The following is an 18218-nucleotide window of genomic DNA, read 5'->3' as shown; positions in this document are numbered from 1 at the left end:
TCTTATCTATTCTACATCCACATCTCTTTCATCCATTCTTTTTTTTTTTTTAGTGAGGCAATTGGGGTTAAGTGACTTGCCCAGGGTCACACAGCTAGTAAGTGTTAAGTGTCTGAGGCTAGATTTGAACTCAGGTCCTCCTGACTCCAGGGCCAGTGCTCTATCCACTGCGCCTCATCCATTCTTTCATCTCCATGAACAGTCACAATCTTGGTTCAGGCATTCATCACCTCTATCCCTAAGTTGCCAGAATCTTAATTGGTCCTAATTGGCCTTCCATCTAAGAGTCTCTTCCATTTCCAATCCATCTTCCAAAATAATCTTCCTGAACAGACCAACCATAAAGAACGATCACAAAAATAAAGCTAAAATGAATGTTGCGCAATTATGACGAACAGATATGTCTTGAAAGAAGAGTTATCAGAAAACACTATGACTCCACCCCCTTTGCAGAGGTAGGAGGCCCATTAGTGTTATACATTGAATATATTTTCAGATTTGATCCGTTTAGGCTAATTTTTCCTTTTCTTTTTCTTTTTTGTCTTTAAAAATACTATTTGTTGTAAGGTATGGCTCTTTAAGAGGGAGGGGAGGGCAGCTAGATGACGCAGTGGTTAAAGCACCAGCCCTGGATTCAGGAGTACCTGAGTTCAAATCCGGCCTCAGACACTTGACACTTACTAGCTGTGTGACCCTGGGCAAGTCACTTAAACCCCATTGCCTGCAAAAACAAACCAAAAAAAAAAAAAAAAAGAGGGAGGGGAGATGGTTACTGGGGGAAACTGTTGTTTTTTTGTTTCTTTCTTTTTTTGGTGAAACTGTTGTTTTTAAAAAACCAAAATGTATTCATAAAAACTTATTTTAAAACAAAAAATATCATGAAGCAACTTAACCCTATGTTCTTTACCAAGATTTTAGATTTCAATTCTATTTTTATAACTTTATCCTCTGCCCCCATCTCCATTTCCCTTTCTCTATTGTAAACTCACAGCTAAGAGGAAAAGTTCAGAGAATCTATCAAACCACTCATTGGCATCTATGCTAGGGGAAAAAAAGTAGGCAATCACCCACAAATTCAACATTAAATCTCTTGCTGCCATACCTTTACATAGATAATTCTAGAAACATATTTAACCACTAGATGGTGCTGCTAGCCACTAAACTGATCCCATTCATCAAAAGGACTGGGCCCCAGGAATTCTTAGTCACTTTGGTAGGTTAGTTATATACTCACTTTCCTCTAGAGAGTGTTTGATAAGTGTCTAACTTTCCATGGTTCTTAATGAGTCAAAGTTCTCTCTTCTTTCTCTTTCTCTTTCTCTGCCTCTCTAGTTAGAGAGTGGGTAGAACAAAGACATCACACCTGGAATATACATCCTATTTTTCTTTTCTCAGCCTCCAGGAGCCAGAAATACTAGAGCCTAGCATCTTAAACTGTGGGTCATGACCCCATATGGGATCATGTAACTGAATGTGGGGTCACAAAAAATTGGCAACAGTAAAAGTTTATATATTCCTATTTTATATACCTATATACATGAGGTCACAGAAAAAGAGGTTGTGAGTGGAAAAAGTTTAAGGAGCCCTGTACTTCTGAGGACTCAGATCAGTAGTAGACTCAGTAGACATCTGTGAACCATCAAATCTACTCAGCAGTGTGTGTCAGGATATGGTCCCATGTTGCATGAGTCTCTCAGCATTTGTGATGGCTAGTATGGCAAAGACCACAGTGGTGTTATCCCCTTCCCCAGGAGTAGACCAAGATAGGAAATGAATGAGATCTCAATTCTGATGCACTGTTGCATGAGTGTTAGATGTCAGTTAACACAATATAGGCAGATCTATATTGCATTTTTCCTTCCTTCATTTCTTTTGTATTGGCTTTTGTCTTCCCTCTTCCTCTTTTTAGCTAGTTCTTTGCCTTGTTACATACTTTCCTATTCCTGCAGGCTCTTCTCTCCTTCAACACCCCCTTCTGTTGCAGTTTACCTGCATTATCTCAAGTTCTCCTTCTCAGAAGCAGTTAGGCAGAGGTGTGAGTACAATGCTGGGCCAAGAGTCAGGAAGCCTGAGTTCAAATACAGCCTCAACCACTTGAGCCATGTAACCCTGGGAAAATCATTTAACCTCTGTCTGCCTCGGTTTCCACAACTGTAAAATGGAAGTAATAATAGTATCTATCTCCCAGGGTTTTTGTGAAGATAAAATGAGGTAATATTTGTAAAGAGCATAGCATGGTACCCGGTACATTGTTGTTGTTCAATTGTTGTGTTATGTCCAAGGTTTTGTGACCCCCATGTGCAGGTTTTCTTGGCAAAGATAACAGAGTGGTTTGTCATTTCCCTCTCCGGTGGATTAAGGCAAGCGGAGGTTAAGTGACTTGCCCAGGGTCACACAGATAGTAAGTGTCCGGGGCTGTATTTGAACTTAGGTCTTCCTGACTCTAGTCCCAGCACAGTATCCACTGAGCTATCTAGCTGTCTCACTTGTATACAGAAGATATTTAATAAATGTTTGTTTCTTTTCCTTATTTATTTTTTTAACCTATTTCTTTCCCTATTTTAATTCTTCTCTTTCATTAGTCAAATGAATAGTTAGATTTCTTCCCTTCCCACCTCTCTTCTTGCCTCTTATTTTAAGTAACTCTCTTTTCCTATACTCTTTTACAAGTTTTCTTTTATTTTGTCCTCTTCTTTTTTTCTCTTCTACTCTATTCTAATTTTATATTCTAATTCATAGGCTACATTTTTATTTTATCCTTCCTTATCATGTATCCCTCCTGAACATAAAGCTTCTGAAGCATCAGATTTGAACTTTCTCTTCTATCCCATTTCTATATAATTGCCTTTATAGATCTTACCCCATCTTCCCTGATTTCTGCTGTGCCTCTCTCATGAAAGAAACTATGTTGGAGTTATGTCCTATGTACTGCAGTGTTGTGTTCCAAGTCATGAGGCCTGGCCCTACTCCCTGCCCTTACCATGATCAGTTTTCATTCCTAAGGCCAGAGCTATTCTATCTCTGGTTCTGTCTATACTACTATTCTGGGACCAGTTACTCTTGAGGACTCATTTATCTCTTCTCCTGAGGTGGGATGTTGTCCAAAAGGATACAATTCTCCCTCAGAAAAATTCCCTTCAACACAAATCCAGTATAAGGTCCCTTTCTCTTACTGGAGATATGTATCTCTCCCATTAGAATATTCTTTCCTTTCCTGTATTCCTGAAGTCCCAAGCCCTCTCCTCTGTTGCTTTCCCTCCCTAATTTCCCACAATTGGGGCAGCTAGGTGGTGCACTGGATAAAGCACTGGCCTTGGATTCAGGAGGACCTGAGTTCAAATCCAGCCTCAGACACTTGACACTTACTAGCTGTGTGACCCAAAGCAAGTCACTTAACCCTCATTGCCCCCCCCCCCAAAACCAACTAATTTCCCACAATCCAAATCTTTTGTTGAGAAACAAAAGGAATAATTATTTCCTTGCAGTTTTCCTATGGATTTGATAGGGGGTGCATGAACTGCCCCCTTCTGTACCCAACTTTCTCTTTCCCCATTCTTGTAAGTTCCCATTCTGTAATTCTCTTCCACTAAATCCTTTTTTAAACCTATAAATGTGAGAGTGTTTAATTAGTTACTCTTTTATTGATCATTGTACATCTTTACATTTTTTGTGTTTTTGTCATTGGGGGCATTTGTAAATCAAATGATCTACTCACTGTTTTTGCAGGCATTGGTAAAATGCCTTTCTTTTCTTAGACTTTCATCTTTTTCTTATTGATTTAATGTCATGGGGGAAAATGGGGCACGGGGTTTGGGGTAGGGGTAGGGGTCCTTAGGAACTAAAGTTCAGGTGTTAAGCATATGCAATTTTGGATTACACCTTGAGCACCTTATTATTTACTATGATGCCTTTTCCTATTCTTGATCTCTCATATTCTGATAATAGGATATTAAAGTCTCCTCCTACAATTACATTTCTGCCTATTCCATCTTTTTTAAAAAGGTGTTTCTTCATGTACTTTGTTACTATGTCATCTGTAGTATATAAATTATTGATCATTTACTCCTACCAATATTATTCAATATGGTATCAGAAATCTTGGCAATAGCAATAAAAGAAGAAAAAGAAATGGAAGGAATCAAAATAATGAAGGAAGTGATAAAATTATCTCTTTTTGCAGACAAAATGATGATATTCTTGGAAAATTCTAAAACCTCAACTAAAAAGTTAGCTGAAACAATAATTTTAGCAAAGTAGCAGTATATAAAGTAAATCTACATAAATCATCAGCATTCCTATATATCACAAGCAAAACTCTGCAAGAAGAAATAGTTTTAAAAACACCCAATTTAAAATAACTCTTACAGTATAAATAAAATATAAATATATAAATAAAATTATAAAAACTATAAAATTATGAAAAATTACTTTTAAATATTAAAAAGAACTTTGTCTAATCTATAAAAATGAGTCATTACCCAATCGAGTAATGGTCAAAGGATATGAACAGACACAGCTTTCCAATGAAAAAAATCAAAACACTTTATAATTATATGAAAAAAATACTCTAAATCATTATTGGTTAGAGAAATGCAGATTAAAACAACCTTGAGATATCATTTTATGTCTACCAGATTGGCTCAAATTATAGAAGGGGAAAATGACAAATGTTGAAGAGGATGTGGAAAAATTGAGACACTAATTCATTCTTTTTTTTTTTTTTTTAGTGAGACAATTGGGGTTAAGTGACTTGCCTAGGGTCACACAGCTAGTAAGTGTTAAGTGTCTGAGGCCAGCCAGATTTGAACTTAGGTACTCCTGACTATAGGGCAGGTGCTCTATCCACTGTGCCACCTAGCTGCCCCACTAATTCATTCTTGATGGAATTGTGAACTGATCCAACCATTTTTGTAGGGCAATCTAGAATTATTGCATATACTCTTTGACCCAAAAATACCACTACTTGGTCTTTTCCAAAGATGATTAGGGGAAAAGGAGAACAACCTATATATTCTAAAATATTTATAGCAGCTCTCTTTGTGGTGGCAAAGAACTGGAAATTTCAGGGATGCCCATCAATTAGGGAATGGATGAACAAGTTGTGGTATATGATTATGAGGGAATATTACTGTGCTATAAGAAATGATGAGCTCGATGATCTTAGAAAAACATGGAAAAATTTGCACAATATAATGAAGAATGAAATGAGTAGAACCAAGAGAACATTGTATTCAGTAATAGCAATATTATTTTAAGAATGACTTTGAGTGAATAATTTATTTTTTCTATTATAAATACCCAAATTAACTATAAAGGATATATGAAGAAAGTTGCTATCTGCATCCAGAGAAAGAACTGATAAATAGAAGTATATATAGAATAATTTTACATATATAAGTATGTATGTGCACATATATACATATATCATACACACACCTATTTGTGTCTAAGGGTAGCCATCTCTAGGGCAGGGGTGGGGAAAAAGGGAAAAAATAAATGTATATGATAATTTTGTTATGTATTTGAAAGGAATAGCAAGTTGGGCATAGGAGATTTGCAGTTTCATGTGCAATCATACTTTTTATTAGACTATGTTATAGAAATGCTTGTTTGATTCCATAAATTAAAAAAAAACAAAATAAATTTTTTTAAAAATAACTTTTAAACTTTAATCTATGTGCATCTTTTTGCTTTGAAAGCTTTTCCTTCAATCTGTCCTTCTACCATTATACTCTGTCCTCATCCTTCCTCTTTTTATCCTCACTTCCTTGATGACCTCATCTGTTAAATTATCACCTTTTCACCAACAATTTCCAAACCTATATATGCAGTCCTAATCCCTCTCCAGAATCACAGCTCCCAGCTGCCACCTGCCTGCTAGTCATCTCTACCCTTTAGCATTTCAAGCTCAGCATGTCCTCTGTGCTTTTGTTCCCATTGTTCCTTCTGCCTGGCTTATCGTCTCTCCCCCACCCCCACTCCTCATGGAGAATGTTTAGGGAGTATCATGTAATCAGTATGACTGTAGTATGGGATGATGAAGCTGATATAAGGCTAGAAAGATAGGTTGGGGCTAAATTGTGAAGGTCCCTGAAAGCCAGATGAGGAGTTTGAATTTTATTTGGTAGGTAATGGGGTGTTATTAAAGGTTTTCTAGCAAAGGGTTGACATTTAATATTATGCCTTGAGAAAATTAATCTGGCAACTGTCTACAGGATAGTATATATAACACATATGATCTCAGATGATAACTCTGTACCTACAAGGTCATCCTCCCTCCGCTGGTCAAAATGACATAGGATCATATTTGAGGAACTCAGAGATAATCGAGTACAATCCTCTCATTTTATAGGAGAGGAAACACCTGGAAATATATAGCAGGCAAAAAAGGTGATGTTTATTGACTTGATTCCAATCTCAAGTGTCTTTCCTAGGAGAGGAAGTGGGTCATAGGCAAAGCTGCTGCCTCTCTTCTCATCCTCCCAACTCCTTAACCTATAACACTCATCTGATCCATAACAACATTCAAAATGGCAACTGGTACAAATACATAAACCTATTTATTCATATTCTAACTTCAACTTCAACTATATTGACTCTTGTCCTCTTTTTTTTTTTTTTTTTTAGTGAGGCAATTGGGGTTAAGTGACTTGCCCAGGGTCACACAACTAGTAAGTGTTAAGTGTCTGAGGCTGGATTTGAACTCAGGTACTCCTGACTTCAGGGCCGGTGCTCTATCTACTGCGCCACCTAGCTGCCCCAACTCTTGTCCTCTTAAGCCTTGAATGTATATGACTATACAGTTTACTTTTTGCTTGAGACCACAGTTGATTTTTCCTTCTTGCCTATCTGAGGTATTTTGTGATTTTCACTGAATTGACCATTCCATCCACCCCTCTCTGCCATGACTTTAATGCCATTGTCAGCCAAAGGCCTTTCTTTGTATTTTTTATGGGGATAGTCTGTGAATTCAGGTGGACTTTCAAGTCACATGTATTGAACTCAGCTCATAACCCACTCCCCCTCTGCATTTTCTGCCAGTTTTAATAGCTGTCTACTACATGTTACCACCTCTTGTCATTAGTAACAGTACCAACTGAGGAACAACATCTTGGAAGGCTATACTCACCCCCAATATTATATTGGGTTCATAGTACAGTTCTACCACCCCACATCAGGTCTATAGCATAGCCTAATAACTAACATATATCAGTAGTACTTTATAGTTTATAAAGCACTTCTGATGTAGGAGACAAAAAAAAAAGGTTAAGAGAAAAACCTAAGACCCAAGCATGAGCCCTAGGAGGAATTCAGATCCCAGTTAATGGATAACTTACAAGTCAGGATACTAAGTTCTCTTACCCACAGTAATCAGTACCCATAACAGGAATAGAGGGAGCTAGGCTATAAAGACCTTAAATAAAATGACAGGCTATAGAAATTCAGACTAGAAATAAATGATAAAATAAGATGTTTTGAAACTAAGCATGGGAATCAGAAAGAGACATGTGCAGAAAAGGCCAAATTTGTCTCAGATTCACCTTATGACGTGTAAACCCCAAAAACATACCTCCACTGAAAAAGGTACCCGCCTTGGGGGTTGGCTTAGGACCCCAGGAACTCCAAATTAGGATAAGCCCTCCCCTATACCTCCGAAAGGTGGAGATTATTATAATCAGAAAGACAGGACCTCCCCTGTACCTCCCTAAGGTGGAGATTATTATAATGAGACTGATAATCAATTTATCCATACTATAAATATGACTGTTTTTTCCTTTTCTTATTAGATACCTTTCCACTCTTCTGGTTCTCTCCCTGTGATCACTCACAGTATTGCAATAAAACTTGATAAACTGAGTTACTGATTCTTGTAATTCTTTTGGGATGACTCATGATCAATTTGACCCCAAATTCTATCCCACATCACTTCCATAAGTGTGGTCTCATTTGATCCTCACAACAACCCTATAGAATAGTCAGCACAGCTATTATTATCCCCATCATTTTATGGAGGATGAAACTGAGGCTCAGAGATATCAAATAACTTGCTCAAGATCACATCGCTAAAAAAATGGCAGAACTGGAAAAAGAACCCAAGTATTTCGATTCCTGGCCCAGTGCTTCATCCACAAAACAGAATATTTCAAGCTAAATTCTCATAAAATGGCATCAGGGAGCTTAATTTCTTGGAAAGGCCAAACAGTATAATGAAAAGAGTACTTGTAGTCTGGAAACTTGTGCTCAACCTCCAACAGGGCTATTCATGTTACCTCTTTGAACCTTAATTACCTTATCTGTAAAATAGGGATATTTGCACTATCTACAGGATTGCTATGATAAAGAGCTTTGTAAATGAATAAAAGCTATGCTGGTAATTTCTTCTTTGAATCTAAACAATATTCTTCTATTAGTTCTTTCTCTTGGTCCTAAAACCAAGAATCTCCCAATGAGGTCAATAGGAAACTATATTTATAGATACAAGGAAAGGAAGCTGTATAGTGTTCTTCAGACCATATACAGGGTTCTTAAGTGAATATGTAAATACCAACTGTCACTAACTCTTCAACATCCAGAGTTGTAGCCAGAGGCCTGAGCATTGAAATTCAGCCAGAGAATTCCAAATACATTAAAACTAGCTCTGATAGATGCAAATAAAAACAACTCTGAGGTACCACCTGACACCTATCAGATTGGCTAAAATGACAAAAAAGGAAAATAATAAATGTTGGAGAAGCTGTGGGGAAATTGGAACACTAATCCATTGTTGGTGGAGCTGTGAACTGATCCAACCATTCTGGAGAGCAATTTGGAATTATGCCCAAAGGGCGATAAAGCTGTGCATACCCTTTGACCCAGCAGTACCACTTTTGGGTCTTTTTCCCAAAGAGATCATGGAAGGGGGAAAGGGACCCAAATGTACAAAAATATTTATAGCTGCTCTTTACGTGGTGGCAAAGAATTGGAAGTTGAGGGGGTGCCCATCAATTGGGGAATGGCTGGACAAGTTGTGGTATATGAATACAATGAAATACTATTGTGCTATAAGAAACGATGAGCAGGAGGAGTTCAGAGAAACCTGGAGGGTCTTGAGTGGGCTGATGATGAGTGAGATGAGCAGAACTAGAAGAACACTGTACACAGTAACATCAACATTGAGTGTTGATCTACTGTGATGGACTATATTCTTCTCACCAATGCAATGGCACAGAAGAGTTCCAGGGAACTCGTGATGAAAGAGGATCTCCAAATCCAGGAAAAAAAAAAAAAGAACTGCGGAGTATAGATGCTAAATGAACCATACTATTTCTTTTGGTTTTGATGCTGTTGTTTTTTTTTCTATTTTGAGGTTTTCCATCATTGCTCTGATTTTTTTTCTCTTATAACATGACTAATGCAGAAATAGGATTAATGTTATTATGTGTGTGTGTGTGTGTGTATATATATATATATATAACCTATATCAGATTACCTCCTGTCTAGGGGAGGGGGGGAGGGAGGGGAGGGAGGGGAGGGAGGGAGAAAAATCTGAAATTGTAAAGCTTGTATAAACAAAGGTTGAGAACTATCTTTACATGTAACGGAAAAAAAATAAAATACTTTATTAATTAAAAAAAACTAGCTCTGATAACAGTGTGTGTTTTTAAAGAGAAGAAATTAAATTCCCAGAAAAATGAATAATTAAAACCCATTAGATGAACTAATACATATGATTGGAACTATTGAAATTCTTAAAAGAAAAGTGACATATGAATGTTTGTGGAATGATAAAATCATACATTTAGAGTGAGAAGAGAATTTAAAGATCCTTTAGCCTAAATGTCTTCTTTTATGGAAGGAGAAACTGAGACCCAGAGAACTCAAATGTTTTGTTTAGGGTCACACCAAAAGTTAGTAGGCAAGCCAAGATTTGAACCCAGGACCTCCAGTTCCAAGTCCAATACTTTTTCTACTTTCCACAGAAATTTTATTTCTGAGCTACAAAAAAATTATAGGGGATTTTCTGAATCCTCTCAGGTGGGGATCTTGATTCTGGCAGGAAGACTCTCTCTCTCAGTCATTATTCAGTCAACTGAAAATAATTTGTGAATTACAGATTTGTGATTTAAATGTAAAGCTTTGCAGAAAATGGTGATTTTTTTTTTGCAATAAACATTTATTTTATTTTTTCCAGTTACATTGTAAAGGTAGTTTTCAACATTTGTTTTCATTAGACTTAGAGTTCCAAATTTTTCTCCCTCCCTCCCTTTCCTCCCCCCTCCACAAGACAGCAACCAATCTGATATAGGTTATATAAGTACAATTCACAAGCACTCTTTTTTTTTTTTTAGTCTGTGTTCAATCAATATCAGTTCTTTCTCTGGGAGTGGATAGTATGCTTCATCATTAGTCCCTTGGGATTGTCTTGGATCATTGTATTGCTGAGAGTAGTTAAGTCATTCACAATTGCTCATTGAACAATACTGCTGTCACTGTGTACAATGTCCTCCCAGTTCCACTCACTTTAATATACATCAGTTCATATGAGTCTTTCCAGGTTTTTCTGAAATCATCCTGCTCATCATTTCTTATAGCACAATAATATTCCATTACAATCATATACCAGAGTTTCTTCAGTCATTCCCCAATTGACGGACATTCCTTTGATTTCCAATTCTTAGCCACCACAAAGAATTGCTATAAATATTTTTTTTGTACAATTTTCCCCCTTTTCTCTTTTTCACAATTACTATTGTTAACTTTCCCTCCATCCTATTCCCTTCCCCATGATATTTACTCTATTATCTATCTTCTTTCCCTCTATCCCTCTTCAAAAGGGATTTGCTTCTGACTGTCCCCTCCCCAAATCTGCCCTCCCTTCTTTTGCCCCTCCCTCTTTATCCCCTTCCCCTCCTATTTTCCTGCAGGGTTAGATAGATTACTCCCCCCATTTGAGTGTGTATGTTATTCCCTCCTTGAGTCAATTCTGATGAGATTAAGGTCTTTGAGCCAATTCTGAAGAGTGTTAGGCTCACTTACTGCCCAGTTTAAATAGATTACTCCATCCAATTGGGGGTGTGTGTTGATCCCTCCTTGAGCCAACTCTGATGAGATTAAGGACTTTGAGCCTATTCTGAAGAGTGAAAAATTCATTTACTGCCCTGCTCCTCCCCCATCTCTTCCCCTACTCCATAAGCCCTTTCTTGTTTCTTTCATGTGGGATTTTACCCCATGCTACCTCTGCCCTTCCCCTTCCCCCAGTGCATTCCTCTCACCCCTCAATTTTACCCTAAAGATGCCATCATGGGGCAGCTAGGTGACACAGTGGACAAAGCATTCACCCTGGACCCAGGAGGACCCCAGCCCCAATCCAACTTCAGACACAAGACACTCACCCACTGCAAGACCCCAGGCATGTCACCTAACTCCAACTTTTTATGGTTTTCTAGGGTCTTATATTTGAAAGTCAAATTTTCCATTAAGTTCAGGTCTTTTCATCATAAATACCTGAAAGTCCTCTTCTTCTGTGAAGTCCCATTTTTTCCTCTAAAAGATTATACACAGTTTGGCTGGATGCATGATTCTTGGTTGTAATTCCAATTCCTTTGCCCTCTGGAATATCATATTCCATGCCCTCCAGTCCTTTAATGTAGAAGCTGCTAGATCTTGTGTTATCCTAACTGGGGCTCCACAGTGCTTGAATTCTTTCTTTTTGGCAGCTTGCAATATTATCTCTTTGACCCGGGAGCTCTGGAATTGGGCTATAATATTCTTGGGAGTTTTCCTTTTGGGATCTCTTTCAGAGGTGATTGGTGGATTCTTTCAATGTCTATTTTACCTTTTGCTTCTAGAATATCAGGGCAATTCTCCCTGACAATTTCTTGGAAGATAATGTCAAAGCTCTTTCCTTGATCATGGTTTTCAGGTAGAACAATAATTTTCAAATTCTCTCTCCTGGATCTATTTGCCAGGTCAGCAGTTTTTCCAAGAAGACATTTCATGTCGTGCTCTATTTTTTCATTCATTTGGATTTGTTTTATTGCATCTTGGTTTCTCATAAAATCACTAGCTTCTGTTTGTCCAGCCCTAATTCTTAGGGAATTATTTTCATCAGATGGCTTTTGTATCTCCCTTACCATTTGGCTTTTCAAACTGTTGACTTTTTTCTCATGTCTTTCCAGCATCACCCTCATTTCTCTTTCCACTTTTTCCTCTACTTCTCTAACTTTATCTTCAAAGACCTTTTTGAGCACTGCTATGGTCTGAGACCAATTCATATTTTTCTTGGAAGCTTTAGATATAGGGTCCCTGACATTGCCATTCTCCTCTGAGGGTGTGCCTCGATCTTCCTTGTCACTGGAGAAACTTTCTGTGGTCCTCACCTTTCTCTGTCTACTCATATTTCCTTTCTTTTATTTGACTTTTAGCTCCTTAAAGTGAGGCACTGTTTCCAGGCTGCACAGTCCCAAGCTTCAGGGGGTCCCAGGTGGTATGATTTAAGGAGGGGCAGGTTCTTCACTCACCTGGCCTAATACCTGGTATGTAGATAACCCCAGGCTAACTCACCAATCAACCAGACAGCAAAACTCCACTTGCTGTGGTTGTCAACTTCAACAAGCCCACACCCCTTCCCCACCTGGGCCACTGCTACTCAAGCCTACCTCCTGGTTCCCAGCAGGGGTGAAAAACCCAAGTTTGGCTTCAGCATCAGCAGAGACCCCTATAATCTCCCCCACCCCCCCAAGGGCTCAGTCCTTTCACCAGCTGATTCAGAGGTTCTGGGGGTTTCTTTCTCTGGTAAGGCCTTCCTGAGCCTGGATCTGTGTCAGGGTGACTGTGAGGTTGGGTTCCACTCCTGTCTTGGCACAGCAGCTCCCTCCTTCTGACCTTTCAAGCCATCCTTGGTTGGAAATGATCTCAGCACATTCTTCTGTGGATTTTGCTGCTCCAGGAATTGTCCTATTGCATTATTTGGAGGTTTTTGGAGTGATTCTGTCATGAGTTCGAGAGCTCACTGCCTTTCCTCTGCCATCTTGGCTCCACCCCGGAACTCCAGAAAGTAGTGCTTTAATAGAGATTCATGATTTTTATCATATTGTCATGCTCTGAAAAATAATTAGTATAGGCTGAACTCAGGATTTATACAAAACAGATGAGGAGGGGAGGTGGAAAGTGAGGCTTCTATTTGGACCAAGATGATACCATAGTTCTACCATCTCATTTTACAGATTAGTAAACCAAAGCCCAGAGAGATTATAGGACTCACCCAAAATTATATAGCTACCTAGAAGCAGAGAGCCTTATGGTAGAGTGTTCAGCCTCCTAAAGAGCATTACTCAGGGCAGCTAGGTGGCATGGTGGATAAAGCATTGGCCCTGGATTCAGGAGGACCTGAGTTCAAATCCAGCCTCAGACACTTGACACTTTCTAGCTGTGTGACCTTGGGCAAGTCACTTATCCCTCATAGCCCTGCCAAAAGAAAAAGAAAAAGGAAAAAGAAAAAAGAAAAGAAGAACATTACTGATAAATTCTACCAAGGTGAGGAAGCCATTATGCTCTATTCAGGTTGGGGGAGGGGGGGGCGGCGGGAATAAATTCTTTGAATAGATTGCCCAAAGCTGGGGTAACTTAGAAGTAACTGACATAATCAACGTTCATTTGAATAGGTTGAGCCCCTCATTGAAATATTTGTTCTCTCAATTGTTAACCCATCAGAGTTGATTGTTACCCTAGGGGACACACTCTTCCAATGGGCATATAAGCTGTGAGCCCACCCCACCATGATTGTCTTTGGTCTGAGAGATGGTCAGATGACCATCCTTTTATTAAAATATTGCCATTGTTAATAAAATGATTAAATTACCTAGAAACTATGTCTCTTGAACTTTTAAAATGTCACATTAGCACAGTGCTTTTGCACATAGGAAGAGTTAACAACTGCTTAACTGATTGATTGTACATGCCTACAAATGTATATGTACATACAAATGTGTGTACACATATATGTAGAACTATGCCACCAGGCCTGGGCAGTGGGGTTCCATGGCCAAAGCCTACAATAGCACAACGTACTGAGGCTTCCTGATAAGTTTCTGCCATTGCACTTTGACCTAGCTTTCCTAGGTCCTTTGGCCTGAGGAAGGTAGCAGCATTTCCTCTCTTCCCTCTTGTCTCAAGAAGCACATCACCTTCTCAGTCATTTCAAAAGGGTTTATTACATAGTTGTTATTGTTGCTGTTTGTCCTTCATTCTTAAAGAGGACCATGACCTCAAGAGGTGATGCCATGAGTTTCAGTGAATTGGATTTAAGGGATGAAGGACTGTGCAAAGTCACCAACCTTACTCTCCTCCAGAGTCATCTGGGTCCAGTGGAAAGACATATATCAGGATGACTGGAGATGGCCCTGGATGTTTAAAGTAATTGGGGTTAAGTGACTTGCTCAGGGTCACACAGCTGTAAGTATCTGAGATCAGATTTGAACTCAGGTTCTCCTGACTCCAGGGCCAATGCTCTATCCACTGTGTCACGTAGCTGCCATTATGACATAGCACTGTAATAAGGAAGGCAGTTATAGTAACAGAAAAAAGGGAAACTGTTTCATCAAATGCAACATTTCTTAAAGTTTTATCCTATCCATCAGTGGTACATTCAACCTCCTTGTCCCAGCCCCTTTCTCCCTTTTCCAAAGTTCTTGATGCCTGGTTGTGACATTCATATGAGGATTAGTTCCCTTACTAGTTTTGGCTGGTCTGGCTGCTGTGTTTCAGCCTATTGAATTTGTTTCTTCAGCATCTCAATTATGGAAACAGGAGTCTAGTGTCTGTTCTGGGAAAGTGCCTTACTCACCGTGCGCAACCTCTCAGATATCCTCCCTAGGGAGGAGGGCTTGGACAGTGTGTTGAAGGTGCTGGTCAACCAGCTGAGTGTGGATGATGTGAATGTTCTGACCTGTGCCACCAGCACCCTTCCCAACTTGACCCACAACAGCAAGAACAAGACCCTGGTGACACAGAACAGCGGTGTGGAGGCACTGATCCACGCCATCCTGCGTGCAGGTGACAAAGATGACATCACCGAGCCTGCTGTCTGTGCGCTGCACCATCTCACTAGCTGACAACCAGAGGCTGAGATGACCCAGAATTTTGTGTGCCTCAACTATGGAATTCCTGCCATTGTCAAGCTGCTCAACCAGCCCAACCAATGGCCTTTGGTTAAGGCAACCATTGGATTAATCAGGAACCTGGCCTTGTGACCTGCCAACCATGCTCCCCTCCAGGAGGCAGCGGTCATTCCCTGCCTTGTCCAGTTATTGGTCAAGGCCCATCAGGATGCCCAGTGCCATGTGGCTGCAGGCAAACAGCAGCCCTACACAGATGGTGTAAAGATGGAGGAAATCGTAGAAGGCTGTACTCATGCCCTACACATCCTTGCCTGGGATCCCACCAACTGCAAGGAGATCTTCCAGCTAAACACCATCCCTCTGTACAGCTCCCATACTCATCAGTGGGGAACATTCAGCGAGTGGTGGCCAGAGTTCTGAGAGAGTTGGCCCAGAACAAAGAGGCCACCAACTCCATGGATGGTGAGGCAGCCTTGGCTCCACCCATGGACCTCCTGCACTGCCACAATGAGGGTACTACAACCCATGCCGCTGCCATTCTATTCCATAACTCTGAGGACAAGAACCCACATTACTGCAAACGTGTTTCTGTGGGGCTTACCAATTCACTCTTCAAACATGACCCAGCTGCCTGGGAGGCTGCCCAGAGCGTGATCCCCATTAATGAACCTTACCAAGAAGATCTGGATGCCACATACCATTCCATGAACCTGAATGACGGATCCCTGGACCCAATGGAGATGTATGTGCACATGAACGGGGACTACTCTATGGATACCTACAGTGATAGTCTCTGGCCCCCTACCCTACTGCTGACCATATGCTAGCTTAGCCCAGCCCAGTCCTCATGGTATCATTTTTTTTTTGTTCTTCTACTTGTTATTTATTTGATTTTAAGCGGTATAAATTAAATTCATTTGCCAAATCAGAAACAATAGGCTAACTCCAGGTAAGGCACTGAGATAGAAAGTGCCTGAGCAGAGGACCAAGCTGGCTGGCTGGGACTTCACTCACCCACACCCATAAGAAGTTCTCCTCTTTAGGGTTTTTTATTAATTTTGAGTTCTGTGTGTGTGTGTGTGTGTGTGTGTGTGTGAATGTACTGTGGGGTCCAGGGCCTGACACCCTGTCCCTCCTCACCAGCCCTGTGCCAAGGGGGTTTTATCTCCCTCCCCTGGCTCCTGAAGCTTTTTTTTTTAAGTTGGTGGTTTCTTTATTGATCTTCTCCACCCCCAGCCCCCTCCCACCCCTCCACCCCTACCTCGTGGGAGGGAAGATGAAAGGGGTGGAGGAGAGGGGAGGAATTGTAGTCCCTTGGGGAGTCTGGGAAGGAACAGAAACCAAAACAATCAGTGAGTGAGACAAAAAGATAAAGGGAAACAACCAAGAAAAGATTGGGGGAGGGGAGAAGAGGAGGCAGAAAAAGGGAGGAAAAAAAGAAAATAGAGACATTAGGGGTTCCTTCTACCCTTGCCCTCCCCAACCCCAGCCAGAATGGGCTGAGGGAAAGAGTCTTAAACATTGCAAATTGCAGGTCCTGACAGGTGGTGGTGTTTGTCTTCCAGCAGGGCGAAGAAACTGAGGAGAATGGGGGATGTGGGGGATAAGGAGAGGAAGATACAGGGGAACCCTCACTCTTCTTAGAGAAGGGCCCCCCCAACCCAGGGGTGGCAGGCAACTTCACAGACCATAGACACTTTCGTCGCTGTAGGCAATGTATAGAAAGAAGTCTTCTTCATGATATTCCTGGTAAAGCTGACCCATAGTGGCGCTGGTGGGTGGAATGACATTGTTGACAAAGAAAAATAGGGCATCCTCAGCTCAGAGATGAATTTGCTTCCGGATCAAGTAGTAGAACTGACCGACTGTGAGATCAGAATAAATAAATGCCACTTCTCAGGGCAGCTAGGTGGCACAGTGGATAAAGCACAGGCCCTGGATTCAGGAGGACCTGAGTTCAAATCCAGCCTCAGACACTTAACACTTACTAGGTGTGTGACCCTGGGCAAGTCACTTAATCCCAATTGCCTTACCAAAAAACAAAAACAAACATAAATAAATAAATAAATAAATGCCACTTCTCCATTACTCCCACCTCAATGACCTGCCCCTGGTTCAATCATTCGGGTACCTTTCCCCCTTTCCAAACTCTCAGTGCAGGTAGTCTGGAGCCTGGGGAAGCTTTGGTTTTGCTGATTTCTGAATTTGTTTTCCCAGTCCCCTCCTGATCCCCAGTCCAGAGTTTAGGACTCAAAACTTCAGAAACTCAAAAGGTTCTCTATTCCCAAGGACTCTGAAAAATAAAGGGCAATGGGCCCAGAGAGAGAAAGAGAGCCATCTCACTCTGGGAGACTTTCTGCTTCTCCCTGCAGGATAATGAATTGGCTTTTTACCATTAATAAGGAGAGCTCAGTGAACAGCCCCCTCTCTCCTCCCACCTCCCCATGTAACCACTCTGACCCTGGAGAAGCAACCTATACTCTTGACTGACCCTCCCTGTCATGTGGCGTGGGTTTCTTCCCTCTTCCAGTTTCATTATCCCCACTGCCCTGCTTGGGAGTGGTAGGGGAAGCTGAGTTTGGCTCTTCCCAAAAAGCTACAAGTTTTTGCCTACTTTCGCCTGTAAAATACAGTATGCTAACATACCCACTTTCTTCTTTTTACTACCTAAACATTAGGGAACAAGGTAGGTAGGGTGCTGACCCTGGAGTCAGGAAGATCTCTGTTCAAATGCAACATCAGACACCAATTAGCTATGTGACCCTGAGCAACTCACCTAATCTCTATTTGCCTCAGTTTCATGATCTGAGGAAAATGAGGCTAATAATAGCATTTACCTCCCTTCATTGTTGTGAGGATCAGATGAGATATTTGTAAAAAATTTAGCACAATGGGCAGCTAGGTGACACAGTGGATAGAGTACCCAGCCTGGACTCAAGTTCAAAACTGGACTTAGACACTTACTAGTTGTGTGACTGGGCAAGTCACTTAACCCTATTTGCTTCAGTTTCTTCATCTGTAAAATGAGCTATAGAAGGAAATGGCAAACTATTCCAGGATCCTTGCCAGATAACCCCCAAAAAGGGTCACAAAGAGTCCGACATGACTGAAAACTACTCA

At 40.6% G+C, this 18218-nt stretch overlaps 1 pseudogene; it reads left to right on the top strand.

The window, feature by feature from the left end:
• Positions 1 to 387: 387 nt before the first annotated feature.
• LOC122747771 lies at positions 388 to 15930 on the top strand (annotated as a pseudogene).
• The last annotated feature ends 2288 nt before the right edge of the window (positions 15931 to 18218 follow it).

Source organism: Dromiciops gliroides, chromosome 3 (assembly GCF_019393635.1).
Source record: "Dromiciops gliroides isolate mDroGli1 chromosome 3, mDroGli1.pri, whole genome shotgun sequence".
Taxonomy (NCBI): Eukaryota; Metazoa; Chordata; class Mammalia; order Microbiotheria; family Microbiotheriidae; genus Dromiciops; species Dromiciops gliroides.
Note: the sequence above shows the minus strand (reverse complement) of the source record. Positions and strands in the feature narration are given on the sequence as shown.